We start from the raw sequence: 9,769 nt of genomic DNA, 5'->3' as shown, positions 1-9,769 counted from the left end.
GCACAAAGAGAAACACGTCAGAAAACCTATCACTCCGAGGGGAGAACGTGGGGCGTGTTGGGGTTTTGAGGGGAAAACTGCAGCAGCATGGAGCTCCTTCTCAAGAAAAACAAAAAGTGAACTTCCTGTTTCGGGGTGGTCCACAGACTGTGGAGAAAGGGAGGGAGGGGGAGGGAGGGAGGAGAAGGGGGTGCGCATTCCCGCATTGGCTGTGCAGCCGAACTCCAGGGCGGTTTGCGGGACTCCACGGCCGAACATGGGGTTCAGGTTTGTCACCGTCCGTCTGCGTGCAGTGAATGTGAGGGGAACCGCCATGGAGAAGCCATTCTGAAACAGGATAACAGCGCCTGCGAGGAAGAAGCCGGTCCATCTCCATCCGAGTGCGTGTGCCAGAAAGAAAAGAGGGGAGAGAAAGAGAGAGGGGAGAGAGAGAGGGGAGGCTTTACTGGAAACCCAGTCTCTCCCAGTCCTGGGACCCGCTGAGCTCCTCCAGCCCGGGACTGAGTGTGTGTTTGTGGGACCACGTCTCCAAGTTTCATGCTGAAGATCCGCGCGTCAACCTGAGGTAAGAAGCGCTGCTGATGATTTGTGTTCGCTCCTGAAATCACGACCGATCCCCGAGAAACTAACGAGTCTCCAGCCTGTTTTGTTAAGCTGTGTGTCAATGCTCGGGTTTCCATGAATTACTTGTCTACTTTCTGAAGCAGAGAAAACTTTCTAATGTGTTCTGGAAGTTCTCCGTTGGCTGCATCTCCTCAGGTGATGGTGCGTAACTTTTTACGCATTGACTAATTGGGCTTTTCATTTCCTCCAAACACTCCAAAATCCACTCATTCTGTAGCAAATCATTTCCACTAACTTCAGCCTTTCTGATTTTGAGGACTCATTTGATTCCTCCTCAGTGCAAATCGTCCTCTTATTTCTGTCCACGTGGAAGTTAAGTTAATCAGACTTTACAGCTCATAAAATGAAAGTCTGTCCACCTCTACCTCCTCCATGTCTTCAGGTTTGAGTCTTTCATTTTGGGGGTCTGACTTCCAGCACATTTTAAAAGCCTCTGGCACACATAATGGTGGCAAGGCCGCCCCAAGAACAGCTGTTTCTTGTAACCTGGAATGCCTGAGGTGCCAATATCTTTTCCAAATGTGAGTTTCTGTCAGGACACCCACCAAACAACAACAACAGCACCACAGAGGACTGTGGGGTCGAGGCTCCAGGGGTGAAAAGCTCCTGTAAATAACCCACAAACTGCACGATCAATGTTTGAGCTTATTGAAAGGTTTTGGCTTATTATTTCTGCTTTATATCAAAGCCTTTCTTTCCATAATCTAGCTCTAATCTGCGACAGATTATTGGGTCTAAATGTCTGAGTAAGAGGTGACTGTAGCTGTTAATGTGCAAAGATTAGGCTGCTGCAGGCTTCATGTAGTGGCCCTGGACTGAAGAGCGTCAACACTGGATTCAATGGAGAAGCCAAACACTTATTTATTCCAAAGTGACATTGAGAAGTGCTAAGCACACAGACCTACAACTTTCCTAAACAGTATTTGCACAGACGTGTGCACACACACACACACACACACACACACACACACACACACACACACACACACACATAGAAAGAGTGTAATTACAAGGGTCTTAAGTAGATCTCCAAAAAACATGAGAGGGAAAGACAACATTGTGATTAAACTATCACATTATTTGAAATCTTAGGAATTTAATGCATCAGAAGTTGAAGAAATAAATTAAGTTGGAGGTGTTGCTATTTTGTGAAAGTTGGTTATAGCTCGTTTATGTCACTTAACTTGGTAAGTTATGCATCAAGAATCAGAATCAGAATTCTTTTAATTGCCTTGTACATTTGCACATACAGGAAATTGCCTTGGTGTGGTTGGTGCACTGTACATAAATAAGAATCAGACATTAAACAACAATACAAAACAAAACAAAACAATATATACAGTAAGAGAGTTAAGAATGACTTTATGTGAATCTGAAAACCAGTTTGAAACATTTTGTCCTGTTATATAATTAATCTAAAATTTAAAGTGCTGAATAGATTTGGCTTTTTGAATGGAATCATTGCAGAGAGACTCCTCTCCTCAAGGTGAATGCATGTGGGGCAGAACATGCACTTGTCCTCTGGCCACACGTGAAAGGCTCTGCAGGGGAGCTTCCTCGCCCTCCCTGCTCTTTATCACGTGTGTTAAGGCCAAAAGGCTCCTTAATGGGAATGCTCTTAAACAAATAGACCATACAGGAAGCGACTGTCCCTCTTCACAGCCAGTCACAAGAGAGCACTGATCTGCCTTATCACGGCCATATCAGAGCAGTGATAAGTCCCTATCAGGCCGAATACAGTTCAACTCGGTGGGATGGGTCCCTCCGTCTTTGAGGTCGGTAAAAACAATTGACAATTTGGATTGTGTGTCTAATTGGTGCTCTTCTGTTAATCCGATGAGAGTCGTTAGTTGAATGCATGAATGTGGACACATCTGAACACGGACTCCTCCTCACAGGCGTCTCTGGCATTAATTATCTGGACGGCGTGTTTAATTTTCTGTGCTGGCACCGCCGCCCGTCGGTCACGTGACACACACTCACTCACAGGCAGGCAGCAACAAGTGGTGTGTTTTTGTCCAGATTCCATTTTGGTCGGCTCAGCAAGAAACACACGCGTCACGTGATAGCCTGCAAACCCCCCCACCCACAAAAACACTCCTCCCCCTCCTCCTAAACACCCTCCTCCCACCTTCCAGAAAGAGGGAGGCTAAGGGGGGGAGGGAGAGGAGAGAGAAAGACCACCCTCACTGGGATCACAGCCCCTCAATCAGGCCCTTTCACACCCTGTGAACCTGAAACAATCAGGGTTTAATAGCAGCTGTCTGTCTGTGCCGGCCCCGGCTCAAACCACGTAGGCTCCCAGCGCCGGGCCGGTCGGCAGCTCCAGCCGCAGAGAGGAGGCCTGGGGATGCTCCAAAGGACACATGAGCGAAGACACACACACACAGACACACTCACTTCTTCTCTTCCTTTATCTCCCAGTTCCCCCCCACCCCGTGCTTCAAGGCACACGGAGAGACCTCATCTTGCTCATGTCAGGGTCTCTGGTATTTGAAGGTTATTTTGGTTCAGCGACTGAGTTTGCGTTTCAGCAAAGCTTTATTCACTTTGTGTGTGTGTGTGTGTTGTCGTTCATTGACATGGGGATTGTTGTTCCCGGGGACCAGAGTGAATTGATTGTGGTCACGGTTGTTTTGGTTATTACCGAGCCAAACTTCATCCCATTGGAGTCGTCTGAATGTCACCACGAGAAGCCACGATCGACATGTATGCAAAATAGTCTTTGTTCAGTGTTCGGTCCCACCACCACACTGAGGATTTCACGCGATCCCATGTGGAGGAACCCATCTCCATTGAACTACATTTAAAACATGAAATGATGCTGAAGTGAAGCAGAGGAATTGAGGAAAGGGGCGTTATTAAGAAGTGCCCTGACACGACAGGCCAAAGGCATTAGACACTTGAATTGAATTAGCCAAAGGGCACACATAATAGAAAAGGCTAATGTTGTAGTCATGGGAAATATGATTGTTCGTGGTCACTTGGCGTTTTCCCACCAGTTGCATCAGACACATTTCTGCAACAGGTTTCTATTTCCACCGTTTCGCTATTTTCCATCAGAGCAAACGCTGGATCGATGAATCAATTTGCAAGTTGCAGCTGTTATCTAATTTTAGAAATGCACGTGTCTCAGTAAGTTGTATTTTCATTGTGCCGCAGAGTCTCTCAGCTGTTCCCTCATTAGAACGTGTAAAGTTTATTAGGTCGGCTGCCAACTTGAAGTTCCTCCATCCGAGGACGTCTCACTTTACCACAGTGTGAGTCTGGCCTTGATGCGATGAGACGGAGGGTTGACTTCAATCAGGACATGGCACCTTACCACTGTACTGGAAAATGCATGCAAATGGAAATGCATGGTGTAGTTTGGTGGAATTCAGGAGGACAACTCTCCCCACCTCTCTGGACCAAGACTCCACAAAGCTCCTGAGTTCATGGCTGGAGCTGCATCCACACTTCTACAATTTAGATTTAAAACACATAAGTGTTGCTCCTGGAGTCCACACTCATCTGGGGTTTTTGAACGGCAAAAACTGAGAAGTTTGGCAAACTTTGGAAAACTCCAGGGCTGCGTTAAAGTATGGACTGGACAAAGCCTTCTTTGCTCTCTGATTGGTTCACCAGCGGCAAATGCAACATGTCTCTAACAATACGTTTACACCAGTAACAGTTCCACCTTGTCGTCAGTCCGGTGTGTCCCTATATGGATGGAGATAATTTCAGATATGAACTTAAAACACCCGTCTGGATGGAGATATTTTTACTGTTAATATGCCGTTTAAACCTAAAACATATACAGGCTACTGTATGGATGCCTGGGTGTAAAGCCTGAGCCCACAGTGGTTCAACCCCCTGCAATAACACCAGATGAGAAGGTCGTGTGTGGCACAACAGGCAGCACAAAGGGAGCTGGAGGTTGTGTTTGACAGTAAATGCAGTGTTTCAGTGTTAGCCTCTGCCTGAGGGAACATGTGTGTGTGTGTGTGATGTAGGTTTAAGCACGTCGCTGACAGTGAGAGGCATAAAAGGCAGAGCTGATCCGTTACCCATTGTCCCTCCTTCTTCTTTGAATGAGGGTGGCAGTTTTTGATACATCGATACAGCGATCGTTTCATGTGGTTGACATTAGAAATCAGACTGGTGCTAATAGGAACCAGGTGATCCCGTGAGCAGTGTTCTTATTCGCAAACAACCCACACTGTTACTTTTTCATTTTCCACCGTTACTCGACAACGTAACAACAGCCTGTCTCATCTTATATTGTGGCAGTTTGGTGTTTATCTGTAGCTTAATCCTTCTTTAATGGGACTCAAAACTTATCTAAATGTTTTATTAAAGATGTTGATCAGCTGTACGATCAGGGCGAAACATTACTAGCAGAAAACAGATGAACGTGGATCTGGAAATTCAGATATCAAGTTGAAAAGATGACTGCTGCAGTTCTAATATGGGCGTGAATGTTGACTGAATCCATTTGTTGTATAGGTTTGAAATCCCCTGCTGACTGAATAGTTGATTTATTTGCAATTGTGCCTTTGTGTGTGTTTATGCCTGCAGGTTAATTCACTGAGTATTTATATTATTGCAAGTTTCTATTAGTTGTATGTATGGAGGTACATGTGTGCAGGAGTGAGTGTGTGTGTGTGTGTGTGTGTGTGTGTGTTTGGCCATGTGTTTGTTTCAATGTGTGTGTTCTCAGCCACTGGTGAGTCACGGCGTGCCGTCCTGGCGGGCAGAAAGCGAAGAGGAGGCGGTGTTTATTATTTCACCAGGTTGCCATAGCCACGCTGCCATCATCGGTGGAGTTAAAACACGGTGTCTGGACGTCTCCCTCCTCACCGCCTGCGTTTCTGTAACGTCTACCTGGTGGACGTCACCAGAGGAAGAAAACTAGAAGCTGTCGGTCTCAGGTTTCTCTGATGCTGAGCAGAGGAAGATCATTGTGACAGGTGATATAATGTGGGTGTGATGCAATGAGATTTTGCAACACACAAAAGAGAATAAAACATCTGGGTGAAACGTTGCTCCAGATTAAATAACTCCTTCTTCTCTCTTCCCTCTCCAACAACACTGCAATCTCTTATTTTAATTTCCGCCTGTGAAGAAGCAAGTGTACGCCTCTTTAGCAGTTTGCACGTCAGTCACAAAATTTCCGGCACCATTTTATGTAATAAGCCATTACATCTTCCTGCTGGAATGATGATTTCTGACGTCCATGGAGCGAGAGAGAGGGAGAGAGAGACAGAGGGAGAGTTAAGAGGCATTTTCATGTTGCGTGTGTTTATGATGAGGCTTCTGGACAACAACGCTCTTATCTGAGATGAGATAGCAGCCTGAAAATCTTGGCTTGGCAGATGTTCACTGGCTACTTTCAGCTTCACATACCACACTCTCCTTAATATATATACAGGCAGAATAGATATTTATCAGTATGATATTTATGAACACATCATGCAGCAGTAATCAACATGTAACTGCACATGAAGGCGCATAGCAGGAGTTTTGGTATCAATCCAGCTTTACCAAAATCGGTTTCAGACCTGTCTCCAGCAAATGAGTTTATCTATCACATATGAAGAACTACTTTGCCTGCGTCTTCTAATCCTCTGAGTAAATGGCTCCTCTTTCATCCTGAGATATTTGAATTCCTCCAGTTGCGTATCTGTTGCGTATCGGAAACATCATCAACCTGCCTACTTGCTCGCTGTAAATTCTCCAGAAATGTGCTGAGTCTGAAAAGGTCTGGAGCAATATTTGTGTTCTCACATGCTGCTGGAAAATGTCAGGAAATTGTGCAGAGTTCAGTGCATGTCCGAAAGCAGCATTACTTTGCCCTGTATTAACTAGTTGAACCCTTTTTTCTTCCTGTTTTAACAATAGATAATAAATAACTTTAGCTGAACAAAATCTATTTTTAACAATATAAGTTACATTTGGATCAGAAAATATCTGGTCAAAGAAAAGGTGACTTTGTCCAAGCATTTTAGCCCAAGTTTGGATGTCTGACAATTTTCACTCTTCAAAGTTACTGACACATTTCACACAGAACTCAAAAGGTTTTGAGTTTTTAAACCCAGACTTAGTACATGACTGAATTAATTGTAACACTGTGACCTGGTTGAGATCTAGTCAAGGTCAAAACGAGTAAAAGGGCACAGGCAAATTCTCACAATCATAAACTCTGTAAAAACTAATTAGGACTAGAAAAGGGAGTAAACGGAGTTAAACTCATCTCAACCATAGATGTTTTAATGTAGGAGTGAGGACGTCAATGTGTTACAAAAACAACATTTTAAACAGAGGATGACCCAAACCACAGTTGTATTGTTGCTTCATTCTGTATATTTATGAAAACGGATCTGTGTTTTCTTCTAGACCCACAAAGAAAGATGAAATTTATTTCTCTTTGTCTCCCGCGCCTCCTTTTGTAACTTCTCTTCCAGGTCTCTATAAATATCCCTCCTTCGTTTTCTCTCAGCTCTGTCATTCTTTCTCCTCCCGCTCTTCCTCTGCGTCTTCCTTCTATTCTGGTTTCCCCTGCTCTGTGAGTTAAGGGACAGTGGTGAGAAGCTGCCTTGCTGGCTGGCTGGTGCCACGTTAACCAGATCAGATGCTCCGACAGGAAGTCGGTCCGCATGCATGGACGTAGCGGCGTGGCATGACTTACTACGGCTGCAGGCCAAATGCAGGCCGAGCCGTCACCGATACACTGACATCAATCTGCTGTGGGTCAAAGGTAACGGCGCCCTCAGTCATATTTACTACAGCGGAACTGACATGACGTTCAGTCCACACGCCGCTTTCATCAGACCCGTCACGGACTCGCTGGTGATTCAGAGAAAACTGCACCTTTGTCTGTTGAGTTTCTCTCCGAGCAGAAACAAACAAATAAATCCTCAACTCAAAAAACCAAACTCTACAGGACGTGATTAACAGAAGTGATGAGGTTTGCTTGTTTAGTCGGTTTTTGTGATCGCCCAAAACTGAAGTGGAGCAACTGGACGTTTTTCTTCTGAAGCATCAAATATTGTTTACAGCTCTGCTCCCGGTGGTCCGCTGCCATAAAACAGACATGGAAACTAGCAAGTCGTCTTTGTATCGAAGTTGTTATCGAGAAAATAATTCCCCTCGGCAAACTATTGGAAGATGTAAGATATAATTAACTTTGCCTCGACAAAGCTGTGCTGCCTGATTTACGGCGGCGGGGAACGGGGAATCCTTTATGAACAGAACTGCACAGTTCCACAGAAAAAGTACAGTTCCACTGCATTTGCTGCATATTCGCAAACTTAATTAAGCTGTTCGAAAAATAACATTGCTGGCAGAGTATGAGAAAGAACTTTCCATTTTCATTAACAGTGGAATTTGGTGGAAAGTCAAACGGAGCAAAAGAGAGTAAAAGGGTGAATGAGAGCAACATTTCATAGTGTATGTGGAGGAGTGAGTAAGAGAGAGAGAGAGTTAGAGAGAGGGAGGGAGGGAGAGAGAGATGCAGATTGTTTTAAATCCGCAGCGAGTCAGGCTCTCAAATTTATGCCCATGGGCTGCTTCTTGGGTGGGCTGCAGGGAGGGCGGTGCGCTAGCTGGAGCAGGGGAAAGTTGCCGACTCCAGACTGCTCGCCTCGCTGTGCAGCTTGGCTTTTCCTGCTGGAACACATTTACAACTCCAGCCGTCCTGACTGCCTGCCCCTGGCCTGGCTGGCTGAACCTCGCTTGTTGAGCAACCTCGGCGCACTCGTGTTAGATAGTGTTTCTCATTTTAATGACGCCTTTCTTGTTTTTTAAGCACTGGAATGTGGCTGGAAGCTGCAACACACAGAAGTTCTCATAAGCAAAGAAATTATCATGGTATTTTCCAGTTTCTTTTTTTTCTCCTCCAAATATGACACTTTATATTAAGTTTGATGAAATTCCAGGGTTAAACTGATTTCCTCTCAGAAGTAGTTTGTACTTGAGGAGCGACAAAGCCAATTCACGTCTCAACCCAAAAGCTTGGATCAGATAAGACGTAATTCTGGCTCCTCTGTATTTCGTGCCAGCAATGACTGTTTGTTTTGCTCAGCATGAGAAAGATCCGGGCCCACATCTAGCTTTCGAATAGATTCCCTGATGTTTAGGATGAAGGAGAGCAGCTCACTCAACAAGCAGCCATCGAGACCTGTTTTTCCACGGCGGAGATTCAGACCTCGATATATAAGCTGCTTATGGTGGAGAGGACCAGCAAGTGTAAAAAATCCTCTTCAGGATTTAGTATCGTTTGGGTTTTTATCGATATCAGTGCTAAATTGATGCTTTCATCATGGTGCCAGAACCTTTTCTTTAAAAAAAAGGTACGAAACAATGGTTGATGATAAGAATGTCTTTTTTATTGATGCAAGTTGAAATTGAACAAACTAACTGTTAATAGTTGAAAGTATACATAAGTATAAAAATATAAATACACGCAAAACTCACGCAAAAATTTACGCAACAAAATAGTATAACATTCAGACATATGCAGCTTGTCCCGGTGTCTGAATCCTTTCACTTGACACGGCCACATTGTCGAGGCATTTTGTTGTTGTGTCGACTTGAGTTTGAGGTTGCTACTAACTTACTGCAGGCTAACATTACGTGCTGCCTGAGCCATGTATGAATGTGTAAACTAGACACGTAGGGGATGTTTGTGTTGCCTGTAAGCAGGACAACTATTTCAGTACATAGCTCAGGAACTAAAATCATTGCGATTGAGTCCAGTAGATACCGGCTGAGTAGGAACCAGTGTTCGGTTGGCAGCAGATTTTGGCTCCTAACCCCAATCTTCTTCCTTCTTCGACTGTTCTTACATAAAGTAGTCTTGTAAAAATTGAATTCACCTTGTTTAATTAAACCATTTACATCTGTTGGAGTTCTTCCTCCTGTCGGGTCCTGCTGCACTGAAGGACCTGTGTAGTGTTGAGTTTCTCAAACTTCCGAAGACAGGGAGATTTTTCTGCCTCAGCAGCGGCAGCACAGGCCCGACTGCACAGAGAGCGATGACATCAGCAGCATGTAAATCAGCTTTCAGCAGAGCAGTAATCTTAACGTGAAATTTAGAGGCTGGTTCACCATGATTATGTGCTGACACATCCACACACACACAAACAGACACACACACACACACACA

At 44.7% G+C, this 9,769-nt stretch overlaps 1 protein-coding gene across 1 annotated transcript in view; it reads left to right on the top strand.

Moving 5' to 3' along the window:
- The first annotated feature begins 373 nt into the window (after positions 1 to 373).
- The window catches only part of gli1 (GLI family zinc finger 1), a 53,151-nt gene continuing 43,755 nt past the window's right edge, over positions 374 to 9,769 (top strand). The window contains exon 1 of the mRNA XM_061069943.1: positions 374 to 565. The gene's annotated coding sequence lies outside the window, so the exon portion shown is untranslated. The remainder of the gene's footprint in view (positions 566 to 9,769) is intronic.

Source organism: Limanda limanda, chromosome 4 (assembly GCF_963576545.1).
Source record: "Limanda limanda chromosome 4, fLimLim1.1, whole genome shotgun sequence".
Taxonomy (NCBI): domain Eukaryota; kingdom Metazoa; phylum Chordata; class Actinopteri; order Pleuronectiformes; family Pleuronectidae; genus Limanda; species Limanda limanda.
This window is presented reverse-complemented; position numbering and strand designations above follow the sequence as displayed.